Below are 14,910 nucleotides of genomic sequence, written 5' to 3'. Positions count from 1 at the left end.
CTGTGGATTCTCTTGGCTTACCTGATTTATTCCTGCAGTAGTTCTGGAGCAAAATTTCACAATGAGAGTCCACACACTGCCCTGTCTGTCTGAGTGGGAGCAGCAATCTAGTCCTGCCTCCCCTTTGCCATGATGTTCTCAAGTCTCTCTTGTTCCTTCTCCCTAAAATACATTTGGTGAATTCATTCTTCAAAATACAGGTAAAGCCTCACATTCCCTGTGAGGCCACCCCAACCATCTTGTGCACATCTCCAGCATATCACTTAGCACATCACGTTAGAAACTTTTGCTTGATCTATTTCTCTCCTTTGAGTACAGGAAACCTACGTTTCATGAGGATAGAGATTAGAGGAATTTAGGGGTTTTTTGTTTGTTTGTTTTTGTTTCTGAGAAAGAGTCTCACTTTGTCACCTAGGCTGGAGTGCATGGCACAATCTCAGCTCTCTGCAATCTCCACCTCCTGGGTTCAAGCAATTCTGCCTCAGCCTCCTGGTTAGCTGGGACTACAGGCGCATGCCACCACACCCAGGTAACTTTTGTATTTTTAGTAGAGACAAAGTTTCACCATGTTGCCACAGCTAGCTGAGAACTCCTTACCTCAGTTGATTCACCCACCTTGGCCTCCCAAAGTGCTGGGATTACAGATGTGAACCACAGCACCTGGCCTGTTTATTTTAAAAAATAGCACCAGGCATATAATAAAAGCTCAGTGAGTTAGTGAATGAATGAATAAGGCTATGTAATGAATACAAGATTCAGTCACTTAACTCTGGAGTGACAGCCATCTTCTTTTACTCATTTAACCCATTTATTTCACAGTTATTTGTTTCATGTCTACTTTATTGCCAGGTATCAATCCAGTACAGCAATGAGCAACACACACAAAGTCACTGCTTCATGGAGCTTACATTCTAGCAGCAGTGACAGCAAATAAACTGAGAAATAAGTAAACAAGGAAATTATGAGATAATAATGAGTGCTTTGAAAGACTCAGCATAGGATGATATGATAGAGAAAGACTGGGTAGCTATTAGAAAAGAGGGTCAGGAAAGGTGTCTCTGAGGAGGTGACACTGAAGCTTAGATCTGAATGATCTGAAGTAGCCAGCCATGCCAGACAGATGGGAAGGCTGGAGCAAAAGCCCTATGGCAAGAATGGACTTGACCAATTCTCCAAAAGCAAAAGGGAGAGCAAGGTGATGGAGCTTAATGAAAGGAGAAAGAGTGGAAAGATAAGCAGTGGTGGGAACTGTGGGGCTGCGTAAGCCAGCTTGGGTATACGGAGTTGAATTTATATGCAGTACGAGGTTTTTCAGCAGGTGACAATGTGATTTAATTTATATTTTAAAAAGATTGCTCTGGTGTCTTACCAGAGAAGAACTTATAGCGGATTAAGAGGGGGAGGAGGGAGTAACTTCAGGAGGCTATTGCAGCTGTCCAGGGAGAGTTGATGGGATGGTGGCTTGGATGGTGATGGTAGCAATGGAGAAAGGGAAGAAGTATACTGGTTCAGGGACATTTTGGAGGTTTGCTGTTGAATTGGATGAGCAGAATGAAGGAGTAATGAAGGAGTAAGAGCTTTCAACGATAGTTTGATGAGTGAAAGTCCTTTATTCAGTTTTGTTACCAGGAATTTAGTACTAACAATTTTATTCACCTTTGTTACCAGCAATTTAGCACTAAGTATTAGTCAAAAGAGAAAAGGGTGTGGAATCCTTTTGCAAATCCTTGCTGACGGCTACTGGGTCAAGTGGAAAGGTAGAGAAGACTTGTTTTGGGACAGAGGCTGACTTTGGTGATACTAAGCATTTCCTTGAGGAAGGGAGTGCTTTGGCTAACGGTATTGCCCCAGCAAGACACCAAAACCGACCAGCGAGGGACGCATAGTATCTACTGAGGTGCCAATAATATCAGAAGTTGAAGATGGCAACACAAAAAGGACCTCCTGGGCCTTTCTTTTAGGTGCATCAGTGAATGTGAGATGTGGAGAGACAACGGAACATGATTAACTAAAGTCTTTTTCAAAAATGCTTCCTAGGAGACCATCAGCCTGCCTACTGGAGTACTTTTCTAGCCAAATACGAAATGTGTGAGTGTCCTAAGGGGTAGGGCCATGACTTAGTCATCTGAATTCCCACCCGAGGCTTAGAAGAATGCATGACACAATAAATTGCAAGAACTGGGTGAAGATTTAAGCCAAGGGAAAAATGATAATTGTCCTAGAGGGTACCCAACCCTTTTTCTGCTGTAACCTAAACGTCAAAATTTATGTTTTGTGGTTTGGCTATGATCCCATTAAGGGAAATTTCTCTTTCCTTGGAAACATTAGATCATGATTAATTCCTTTGCTGCTTCTTTTTTTTTTTTTTTTTTTGAGACAGGGTCTTACTCTGTCACCCAGGCTGGAGTGCAGTGGTGTGATCTCGGCTCACTGAAACCTCTGCCTCCCAAGCTTAAGCGATTCTCCAGCCTCAGCCTCCCAACTAGCTGGGACCACCACAAGCGTGCACCACTGCGTGTGGCTAATTTTTGTATTTTTTTGTAGAGACAGACAAATACTCAGCTTGGCTAGTCTCAAACTCCTGGGACTCAAACAATCTGCCCGTCTCGGCCTCCCAGAGTGCTGGGATTATAGTTATAAGCCACCGTGCCCGGCCCTCCATTTGTTTGATTAAATATGCTAAACCCAATTTTCCCATGTACATTTACAAAATACTTTTTATTTTTTGTCCTGTTGCAAATTTTGGTGTCACTTGATAACTAATTGCCACTTCAGTTGTATTTACTTATGTGTACAAACATAATATATACATACTTTCTTCATTTATTAAGGAAAATAAAATTGAATAAAAATTATAAATACAAATAAACAAATGTAGAAATAAAGGGTACCCATAACTTTACCTTCAAAGAAACTTTATAGATTTATGCCGGGACTTTTTTCTATGTATACACACACACACACACACACACATTTTGTGGGGGTAACAAAAATTGGATCACTGTAGACTTAATGTTTTGCAACTGGATTTAAATTCTTTTTAAATTTAAGTAATATAATAATAATAGGGAACTTAACTTTGAGTTCAGAGTGTGCTTATTCTTTTTTCTCTTTTCTTTGAGAGTATTTCTTTTTATATCTTTTATAACATAGAATATTATTGAGAGTATTTCTTTTTATACCTTTTATAACATAGAATATTATTCTATGAGTCCAACTGGGAAAATGAATGGAAGTTCAACTAAGCAAGGTGTCAGCCCAACTTAAGGACTTAGGGATCTTGTGAGCAGTTGGATAAGATGACCTCTGATTTCTCCAACTCTGAGATTCTGTGAATGGAGAAAGGAGATAGGAATTTGTAAGGCTACTTGGACTGAAAAGACTGAATGACCAGTACAAGGGAGTTCTGGGAAATTAGGTTGGAGAGGCAGATTGTGACCTGGTTGCATTTATATCTGGATCTCCAGCTGGACATGTAGGTGCATGTTGGGAACAAATGCATGTGAAACAAGAGTGACAAGATCAAGAATCATCCTTCCTCCTCCTCGTCCTCTTCTTCTTCTTCTTCCTTTTTTTCTTCTTCCCCTTTCCTCTCCTCTTCCTCTTCCTCTTTTCTAACTTTTATAGAAAATGGACATCAAATTTTCTCACTTTTATGAGTCTCCTGTTGCATGAATTCCCATATGAAGTGACTTGAGCTCACTTCACACATGATGAAGGCAAGTTCTATGCCAAATACACAAATCTGCCCTCTCTTTTCCTGTAAATCTGAAAACAGTAAATCTCCATAAAGATAGGGACTAGTTTTACCCACATTGTCTTACAGCGATACACAAAGACTTACATGCAAATAAGATTTACAAATAAAATACTACAATTTTTACTTTTTATTTTTTATCGTGGTAAAATACACATAATAAAATTTATCATCAACCATTTGTAAGTGTACATTTCAGTGGTATTAAATACATTCACAATGTTGTACAACCATTACTACCATCCATCTCTAGAACCCTTTTCATCTTACAAAACTGAAACTCTATGCTCATTTAGCGGTAGCTCACCACTCACTCCTTCCCCCATTCCCTGGCAACCACCATTCTACTTTCTCTGTAAACTGGATTATTCTAGGTACCTCATATAAATAGAATCACACAATACCCGTCCTTTTGTAGATGACTTATTTCACTTAGCACAATGTCCTCAAGGTTCATATATATTGTATCCTATATCAGACTTTCTTTCCTTTTTAAGGCCAAATAATATTCCATTGCATCTATATGCCACATTTTATTTATTGATTCATCTAACTAAAATTATTTTGATGAGAGTCCTGTAGCCCATAGATCCATTAAGGCCACAGATTTCTTTTTGGGCCTGTAAAAGTCACCACTGTATCATTTAAAAGTTTCACAAGCTTTCCTGATTTTGTTTGACAGCCTAGAATTCTTTGAGATGCTTTTTATTCTCAGACATAGCTGCTGTTTTTTCAGGGATCAGGGTATCTTGGGGCCAGGGCTGTGGTTAAATAGGAAGAAGGGTGAGATCAAGGCCACAAGTAGGTTAATATTACCTTATTCAACAAGAATTCACAGGTCACTCTTTTTGGAAAACACCACCACCTTAGTTGCTGTGGTAGCTACTCGATATCACAATGGCCAAGTGGCCTTTGGGTGGAGAGAGTGGATGTAATTTGTAAATTAATGGGCTTGACACTACTTAGACTCTGGGCTCAATAACTGAGATGGACTCTTAGAGAGAAGTTGTGCTTCTCATACACATGCAGGCATTTCCACAAGTCAAGAAACAACAGAACATGCTGGGCATGGTGGCTCAGGCTTGTAAAATACCAGCACTTTGGGAGGCCAAGGTGGGAGGATCACAAGGTCAAGAGATCGAGACCATCCTGGCCAACATGGTGAAACCCCAACTCTACTAAAAATAGAAAAATTATCTGGGCGTGGTTGTGCATACCTATAGTCCCAGCTACTCAGGACGTTGAGGCAGGAGAATCACTTGGATCCGGGAGGCGGAGGTTGCAATGAGCCAAGATCTTGCCACGGCACTCCAGCCTGGCACAGATTGAGACTCTGTCTCAGAAAAAAAGGAAAAAAGAAAAAAAGAAACAGCAGAAGATGGACAAGAGACTCTGCCTCCTATCTTCCCTTCACAACTCACCCTCCTTATCACAACTCCCTCCTTCCGGTGGCTTGGTTTTGAGGGCATGTTGTAAATCAGCTGCAAAAGAGGACCAGGGAAGATGTTTCTCCTAATGTTCTTTCCCTGCACCATGCAAGCCCTCCTGTGTTTTCAGTATTTCTGGTAAGGACCTCAGCACATATGGTGCAGGGCATGGTCCTATGCAGAATGACGTAGAGAGACTGAATTTTCCCTTTTCAGTCACATTTTATGTTATCACTGTTGTCAAAGCAGATGAAAAATCTGGTTGCCGCTGAGTCAGAGCCTCTACAATGGCACACCCCCTCTCCTCCATGTGTCTAGAGAACTGATGTAATTTCTTAGGAGATTTCTTGGAAAAAAGTGATTATTGTGTGTGTGTCTCCCAGTAATATTACTTTGGTTCATGGTCATAAAAGCACGGGTTGGCTGTAACCTTAATTAGCATTCATTGAACAATTTTTTTCCTTATTTTTTTCCCTAGGATTTTCTTTAGTATCCATATCTAATTTTTTGTCACAGTAGTGTGCTCCAAGAAAATGTTTCACACAGCAGAAACAGATCTAAAGATTAATAGTATGTAAGAGATTTTCTACTTTTTTCCAAAAAGTGAAGCTAATCAGAATGAAATATAAGAAAGTGTAATTTTTCTAGACGTTTATGTCTGTACCACAGCAGGGGGTTCCCTTGTAAATGAGTTTTCTTGTTTTTTTCCAAAAAGAAGTTTATTGCAAAGAGGCTTATTAACTACCCCTGGGAGTTGATGAAAGTCCCATCTCTTTGCCTGGAGTGCGTAACTCAGTGTGAGTTAATTCCACACAGAGTTTTGGTGGCGATGATCTCACCATTTTATACGTCACGTCTACACTTTAGTTTGTGTAAAAAAGTTCCTTTCCCTGATGAAAAATGTCCCGTCTATGACAAAGTTGTGCTTGCCTTTTCATATGTCCTTTTTTCCTCCCAGTTGGACATGAATCATACTCTTCGTATTTCGGCATTTAGTAGTTATTAATTAATTCAACCAGTTAAAAAGATTCCCATGCCAGATTTTTACTGGCACTTGTTATTTGACATCTATGGGTGCAACTGGAAATGAGCGGGCTTCATCTGAAATCCTCAGTCAGCAGCACAATATTCCAGGAGACCAGACCATCACAGCTAGCATGCACATCCCGCTGCTTTCTGCCTCCCACGTAAAGCCTGGGAGATGGACACACAGATGCAATGATCTAGGGCTAATAAAGCACGGGCTTCCATGAAGTAGCTCCCTCACTGGACTACCAGAATCATGTTAAAGTTAATTAAAAAATTTCTAATTAATATATAATATTTGTAACTTTTTATGGAGTTTATATATTTTGTTAAGGGCATATAATGTATAATGATCAAATCAGGGTATTTAGGGTATTTATTTTTTTGTACTGGGAACATTTCTTTCCAGTATTTATTTCTTTGTATTTCTTTGTACTGGGAACATTTCAAGTCCTCTCTTCTAGCTAATTTGAAATATACAATACAATATTAATCGTAATCGCCCTATTCTGCTATAGAACATTAGAACTTACTTTTTCTATCTAACTGTATGTTTGCATGCATTAACTAACCTCTTTCATCCCTGCCACACTCCCCCCAGCCTATGGTAGCTATCATTCTACTCCTATCTACCTCTATGAGATCAACGTTTTTAGCTCCACATATGAGTGAGATCATGCGATATATGTCTTTCTGTGCCTGGCTTATTTCTAAAGTTAATTCTTTAGGCTAATATTTTAGCTCTGTAAAATTCCATTTAAATTAGAGCCTTTAACATAGGTTCCATGGACTCCCAGGAGTCTATGAATGGCTTAGACGTTAAGTGAAACAGCTGAAATTTTATGCAGGTTTTGTGTATGTAGGAATGCTTGTGGGAGAAGCATCCCTACCTTTCATCAGAGTCTGTGGCATGAGAAATGAAAGTGGGCAGAATTTCTGAAATCAAGTTTTAAGAAATCTGTGCCATCTGGTCACATTGCCCTTAGCAGGAGGGCAGTTGAGGTTTGTGGCCACAGAAGGGGCTGTATGAGCCGCAGAGAAAACTGAATTGCTGCTTGGGATATCTTCAGAGATTACATCACAGAAAACCCACTCAACATTACCTGCCTTTCTTCTGTGTAGTTTGTTAAAGAATATGGCAAAAATAAGAGAAACAATGTGTGCGTGAGAGAGAAAGCTCTTAGACTTGTTATTTGACTTACTTGTTTTTATGTGTTCTATCTAAATCTAGATCAGCAAACAACTGAGTCTTGGCAGTCCAGAATCTGTTCCTGGCATGCGTTGACAATTCCAGGGGACACCAGGAGGCACTGTGCAGTGCCCATCCAGTGTCATTTTATGTAGTTGTCTTGCTGACTCTATCCAGGTCTTGCATTTTATATTTTAACTTATCTAATTCTTTTGTCCTATGCAATAGTCACTCCTTTCAACTCTTCTAATCAGAGCTTAAAATCAGAGGACAATATTAATATTAATAACATTTTTAAATTTTGCATTTACTGTTCAAAAAGTTTTTTTTTAGGCAGATTTTCACTCTTGTTGCCCAGGCTGGAGTGCAGTGGCATGATCTCAGCTCACTGCAGTCTCTGCCTCCCGGGTGCAAACGATTTTCCTGTCTCAGCCTCCTGTGTAGCTGGGATTACAGGTGCCTGCCATTATGCCCAGCTAATTTTTTGTATTTTTAGTAGAGATGGGGTTTCGATATATTGGCCAGGCTGGTCTCGAACTCTCAACCTCAGGTGATCTGCCTGCCTCGGCCTCTCAAAGTGCTGGGATTACAGGCGTGAGCCACCATGCTCAGCCTCAGAAAGTATTTTTATGTATATTAGCTAAATTAATCCTCACAAAACATGCTATAATTGGTAGGTAAACATTATTGTTGTCATTTTTACATTTGAGGAAACTGAGAAATGAACCCTCAGAAAGCTAAAGGGAAATGCGATCAGTAGTAACATTTTTTTGAGCACCTATTATGCACCAGATCCATTACATATGCCCACGTTCACAGAGCTATTCAGGGTCAAAGCAAAGACTCAGCTTGGTTCTTCTGGTGATTTTAAGGTGGTGCAATTTCCATGAAAAACCAGCCTACCAGCTGTGGTTTGTCCACCTGAGAAAACTTCTATTTGAGTATTGGCACCAAAATTAGAGTTCTTATTCTTCAAAAGGTTGAAAAACAGCTGAGGTCAACCTCCCCAAAGACAACAACGTTTCCATTCCAATTCATAAAGTCACCAAGCAGTAAGATCTGAAGGACACTATTTTGTTTATTTTTATTGGAGATAAAGCTTGTTTTTATTTACAATTTCCCTGGAGGGGTTAAAGCCCTGAGAAGAATGAATTAACTCTGGCTTTATACATTAGACATCATCAAACTGCCCTATGCAGATTATGATGTTATTAAAATGAGTCCTGTGTGTGAGACCATTCTATCTTGTTACATTGTACACTAGGGCAACTATTTAGAATAAGTTGCAATGAATAATTAATGAAAGAGAACAGAATACCCCTTTCAAGTTCCCATATACACTTGCCCTGTGCTTTTTTCTTGGCTTCTCCTACTTCCTCTTTCCACTCTTCAGTGTCATTTTGGCTCATTCCCCCTCACTGTTTATTCCTTCCTTTCCATCAGAGTAGCTGTAACGGCAGCCTAGCTACAAGCAAGAAGCCAATGTTTTCTGAAGGAGATGGCATGAAAAACAGGAACAGCTGTTGTTCTTTCCTCAGGAAAAGCACACCAGGGTGTGGAGACAAAGGTGACTCCATCTTGGATGCTGATCTGCCACGTTGAGTTCTGATTAGCCCTAGTCCCATGAATGCCTCCTAATTCCTAATGTATTTACTTTACTATCCTTCATGTAAGAACATGTCAATCCTGATGTTATCACACAAGCTATAGGCTATAATGCATATGGCAATCTTGCCTGTTTTGGAGGGTTCCTTGTAATTGTCTTGCTGGAACACATACGCCCTTTCCCTTTGATATATAAACCGTGGGCCTGGGGAGTAACAGTGCAGAGATCTAGCTTGCAGCCACACTTCCATTTGTAAGTTTCCATTAAAACAATCCTTACTGACAAACTAGATAGGTCTGCTTTGTTCTTTCGTATCTCAGCTCCTTCGGCATTTGGGAGCTGTTTTGCATATACAGTCTCATCATGAAACACAGGGACACCTAGAAATACCTCACTTTCCATCTATGGACCCACCAACTAGGCTGGCAAACAGGAAGAGGGCCCTGTGGTTCCTGATAGCCAGGACCTGAGGGCTACATGGCACATAAAACCCCTCCACCAGAATGACAATTTCTGGTCATGCTTTTAGTGAGCCAGTTAGTCTACAGCCTTGTGACTCAAAGTCCAAGGAACAGCACCATCAGCATCATCTAGGGGCTTCTGGAGTGCAAAATATCCACCCTAATCCTACAGAATCAGAATGTATATTTTAACATGATCCTCAGCTGATTTGTATGGATTTGGAAGTTTGTGAAATACTGGTCTACAGAAAGTCTTCTTGCCCAGAAACATATTTTCCCTTTCTTGTAACTATGCCACACATTTCAAGGAAGAGCAACAGAAATAATTTATTATATCAAGATATATATTAGGCTGGGCTAATATATATCTTGATAGATATATATATATATAAATCTATCTTGATAGATTAATTAAGTGGTGGCTCATGCCTGTAATCCCAGCACTCTGGAGGCTTTGGCTGGTAGATTGCTTGAGTCCAGGAGTTTGAGGCAAGCCTGGGAAATGTGGCAAAACCCCAATCTCTGTCAGAAACACACACGCAAAACATTAGCTGGCCGGGGGTGGTGATGTGCACCTCTAGTTTCAGCTACTGGGGAGGCTGAGGTGGGAGGGTCTCTTGAGCCCCAGGGCAGAGGTTGTAATGAGCCAAAATCATGCCAAAACACTCCAGCCTACGTGAGTGAGACCCTGTCTCAAAAAAAGAGTATATATATGTATGTGTGTAAGTTACATTCCTATATCTAAGCTCACTAAGACCAACAAGAAGACAAATTTAACATAATACAAAAAATTGAGCTCTTTTGCCTGTTATGTTTTTTAACACTCTGAATAATTAGTGACTAGTGACTTTCTTTGCTGCAACCATTTGACACCTCTTATAAAGTACCATTTCAGACAGGAAAATAATCAGAAACAACATGTTTGAATAAAACATCAACTCAAATCTTGCTGCTATGCCTCCGGCAGCCACCTCAGGCAAAACAGACTACAAATTCCCAAATTGTAAAACAAAGACAGTCAAGTAAAATAAATGTCTTCTAATATTTCCTTAGCTGTTTTCACTATGTTTATGCATGTTTTCTTAAACACTGAGTTCCCTGAGAAGCTGACTTATTTGGATGCTTTGCTCAATTCTTTCTCATTTGAGATTTTTGGCGATAAAAGCTAATATTTTTATTTTTTCAACATTCCAAGGCTATGTCCTCTTTGGGTCTTGGAAAACCTCAAGAGTCACTGGGATTTTCTCCTTTGTGATTTTAAGTTCAAAGTAAAAATTGGGTTTATCTGACCATCAGTACATCATATGAGAATTCTGTCAGAAGCCAGTTTTGGTTTGTGATTGAGACAAGCAAAGCAGGAAAACATCAGTAGTATTCTCAGGTTTCCTTTAAGAGATTTCCTTAACATAATATTGAAATTTACTGCTATCTTACAGACAGATGCTTATTTTTGAGCCTTTAATTTATGAGCAAAACCCTAATTCTTCTTCATTACAGCATTGTCAAGGATAACAACTTCATTCTCTATGTACTTTAACACAACAAAATTTTCTGACTGATCAATTACATTTATATGATGACTCAGCAGTTCAGGCAAGATTTGAAAAGATAAAGTCCTTTATTCTTTTTTTTTTTTTTTTTTTTTGAGACAGAGTTTCGCTCTTGTTACCCAGGCTGGAGTGCAATGGCGCAATCTCGGCTCACCGCAACCTCCGCCTCCTGGGTTCAGGCAATTCTCCTGCCTCAGCCTCCTGAGTAGCTGGGATTACAGGCACGCACCACCATGCCCAGCTAATTTTTTGTATTTTTAGTAGAGATGGGGTTTCACCATGTTGACCAGGATGGTCTCGATCTCTTGACCTCGTGATCCACCCGCCTCGGCCTCCCACAGTGCTGGGATTACAGGCTTGAGCCACCGCGCCCGGCCAAGTCCTTTATTCTTTAGTTGTATTATTATTCTTTTGCTTGGATTTATTTCTACTTCTAAATATTTGATCTATCTCATAATATTTTATTCACTTATGCAAGCTTATTCACACACATGGGTATAAAAAGCTATACAGAAGGGTTGTTATAACATTGGGTCCAGAGTATTTTACTCCTACTTTAGTATTTAATGACTAGTTAGAAGTAACTGTTTATACAGTGTGCCCTAGGTACAGTTACTGCAGGTAACATAAAATACATTTTTAAATGGCTGCATTTCTTAAAAGTACTTGTCTTGGGAGGAAAAACAACATAAAGGAAATGTGAGAGAAAAACTGAAAATTCATCTTACCATAGTATAAGATGAAACAAGTACAATTTAGTGAGGGCTTTCCATGGGCAGAGCACTGTGTTTAGTCTTTGAAATGCATTTGTTTCTCATTGACCACATCTTTATTTTATAGATGAGAAAACTCAAGTTGAGAAACTTCAGTAACTGAAAACTGAAATTCAAACTCATTTCTGACATCAAAACCATGCTTTAATTACCTAATTAATTAATTAATTTTTAGACAGGGTCTCACGCTATTGCCCAGGCTGAAGTACACTATGCAGTCATGGCTCACTGCAGCCTTGAACTCCTGGACTCAAGTGATTCTTCTGCCTCAGTTTCCACAAATGCTGGGTTTATAGTCATGGGCCACTATGCCTGGCCAAAATCATGCTTTTAACTATACAGTACTGCTTGCCTGATAAAAGAGTAAGTGTTTTCCTTGACCATTTATATAGTCCAGTGGGAAAATTCTTGAAAACTAGAAGGAGGTTATGAAATTCATTTGTATTCCCAGGATCTTGCACAACAATGGGCATAAATGTTCCAGTTTCCCCAAGGATGAACTGCAAACCAGATCACCTAAATGTTAGCAACAGTAGCATAAGCTTAGTGTACTAGCCTTTTCTCAAAGGAGAATCATGATGTCATAGATATCAGGTAGCTTTCTCATAGTTTGCATAATCACTAAACTCCTGGTGCCTCCCATGTTATTTCATGTTGTATTAGTCCATTTGGACTGCTATAAGAAAACAGCATAAATTGGTAGTTTACAAACAACTGAATTTATTTTTCACAGTTCTGGAAGCTGGAAGTCTAAGATCCAGGTTCTTGCAGATCAAGTGTCTGGTGAGAGCCGGTTTCTTGATTCATAGATGGTACCTTATCTCTGTGTCCTCACATGGCAAAAGAGGTCAACAAACTCCTTTGGGCCTCTTTGATAAGGGCATTCATCTCATTCATTTAGGCTCTACCCTTCATGACCTAATATCTCCCAAAGGTCCCAGCCCTAATAGTGTCACTTTGGGGGTTAGGATTTCAACATATGAATTTTTGAGGGACACAAACATTTAGTCCATTGCACATCACTCTGGGATTTTTCACCTGATCTTTCTTCTCAGTCTACTTTCTCTATCTTAATGAATCAACTCTATTTCACCTATGAAGGAAAACTTCCCTGACCTCCTCAGGCAGAGGATACTACTCTCTCCTTTGTCTTTTACTACTTCTGATATCTTACCTCTTCCAACACACATTAGATTGTATGTAATACAGGGGTGTGTGTGTGTGTGTGTGTATGTGTGTGTCTTTATAGAAAGTCTGGGAGGAGTTCATCAGCATGTGGTGGGGGAGACAAATGTGTATCATAATATTCACTTCACATCCGTGAGGTGAATATTTACATGAGATATCCAAGGCACAGAGTGAGATATCCAAGATATCTGATGGAAACATGAGCTATCCAAGACACAGAGAGCTGCAGCTCATGTGCAACATATTTATTGAGTACATGAGAGACACTGAATAAATAACTTTTATATTTGGAGAGGGCATAATTTAGTGGAGCATTCCTCAAAAGGCCCCATCAGAAACTTCCCACGATTTTAATAACTGTTCCTTGAAAAAAAGAATATATTGCTCAAATTAATTTGATAAGTTCAAGTTTGAATAAAATTAAATTTTTTAATATATGCTTTAATTTTTCCCTGCAATACTTCTTGGAACTCTTAATGTGCCGATGTGCCTTGTGAATTTCCAAAAGTAGATTCAGTATGCAGCATTTTCTAATTGTATTGGGCCATAAAATTTCATGTTCTCCATGTATATCCTAAGACACAGTCTGGAGATATTATTGAGAGTAGAGTATGATATCATTATCACCATATATTAACTGCTTGATTTTGGGTTACCTCTTTATGCCTCAATTTCCTCAACTGCAAAATGGGGATAATACCTTCCTGCCTGCTTCAGACAGGTGAAAAGAATTGAGAATAACATCTATATCTAATATTGTTTCTGGGGAAACAAAAAGGTTTATAAAATGTCTGGGAGTTCTTAGTAGATGTTAGCATTTACAGTTATTAATAATATGTCCAGGAGCCAACTCTTTATCTTCAGATCTCTAGCATTTTTGCAGAATACCAGATTTGAAGCTGAGTTAAATTCAGAGCGTTAGTGCATGACTCAGCTTTAGAATGCAGGTGTCCAAAAAGACTTCCCCTCCACCTGTATCGTTTGCCTTTTAGGCAGAATCTGAGTCAACATATTAGGTTAGCCCTGTTCTGGCCGTGGTCCTCTCCTTTAGTATCTTCTTATAACAAATAAAAATAGGCCAGGCGCAGTGGCTAAAGCCTATAATCCCATTGGGAAGCCGAGGCGAGTGGATCACGAGGTCAAGAGATCGAGACCATCCTGGTCAACAGGGTGAAACCCTGTCTCTACTAAAAATACAAAAATCAGCTGGGCATGATGGCGCACGCCTGTAGTCCCAGCTACTCGGGAAGCTGAGGCAGGAGAATTGCTTGAATCCAGGAGGCAGAGGTTGCGGTGAGCTGAGATCGTGCCATTGCACTCCAGCTTGGGTAACAAAAGAGAAACTCCGTCTCAAAAATAAATAAATAAATAAGTAAATAAATAAAAATAAAAGAAGAAGAAATGAGGTTGAACTAAATAACCTTGAGAGTTCACATTTCCTCTAAAACTTCAAGTTAAAACCAAAGTAATTCTTTCTCAAGTTGCAGCAGATGGAGTTTTTGTATTTTCCAACTGGTCTGATAAACACAAAAAACACAAAGAAGTCTAGTTTTTGGCTAAGGTAGTAGGATTCCTTGGGGCCAGAGCTGAAGATCAGCCTGGGAAAAATAGATACCAGCCCCCAACCCCCAAATTAAAATAAAAGTACAAAAAATCTGGGTGAGGTCATGCATTCCTATAATCCTAGCTACTTGGGAGTAGAGGTGGGAGGACTACTTGAGCTCAGGAGTTGGAGACCGGACGACAGAGCAAGACTCATCAAAAAAAAAAAAAAAAAAAAAAGAAGGAAGGAAGGAAAGAAAGAGAGAAAGGAAGGAAGGAAGCGAAGGAAGGAAGGAAGAAGGAAGGAAGGAAGGAAGGAAGGGAAGAGAAATGCCACTACTTTAAACTGGTTCCCATCAACCTTTTTGATATAAAGAAATTGTACTTTTGA

The sequence above is a fragment of the Sapajus apella genome, unplaced genomic scaffold, assembly GCF_009761245.1.
Source record: "Sapajus apella isolate SASKATOON/1434 unplaced genomic scaffold, GSC_monkey_1.0 scaffold18, whole genome shotgun sequence".
Lineage (NCBI taxonomy): Eukaryota > Metazoa > Chordata > Mammalia > Primates > Cebidae > Sapajus > Sapajus apella.
Note: the sequence above shows the minus strand (reverse complement) of the source record.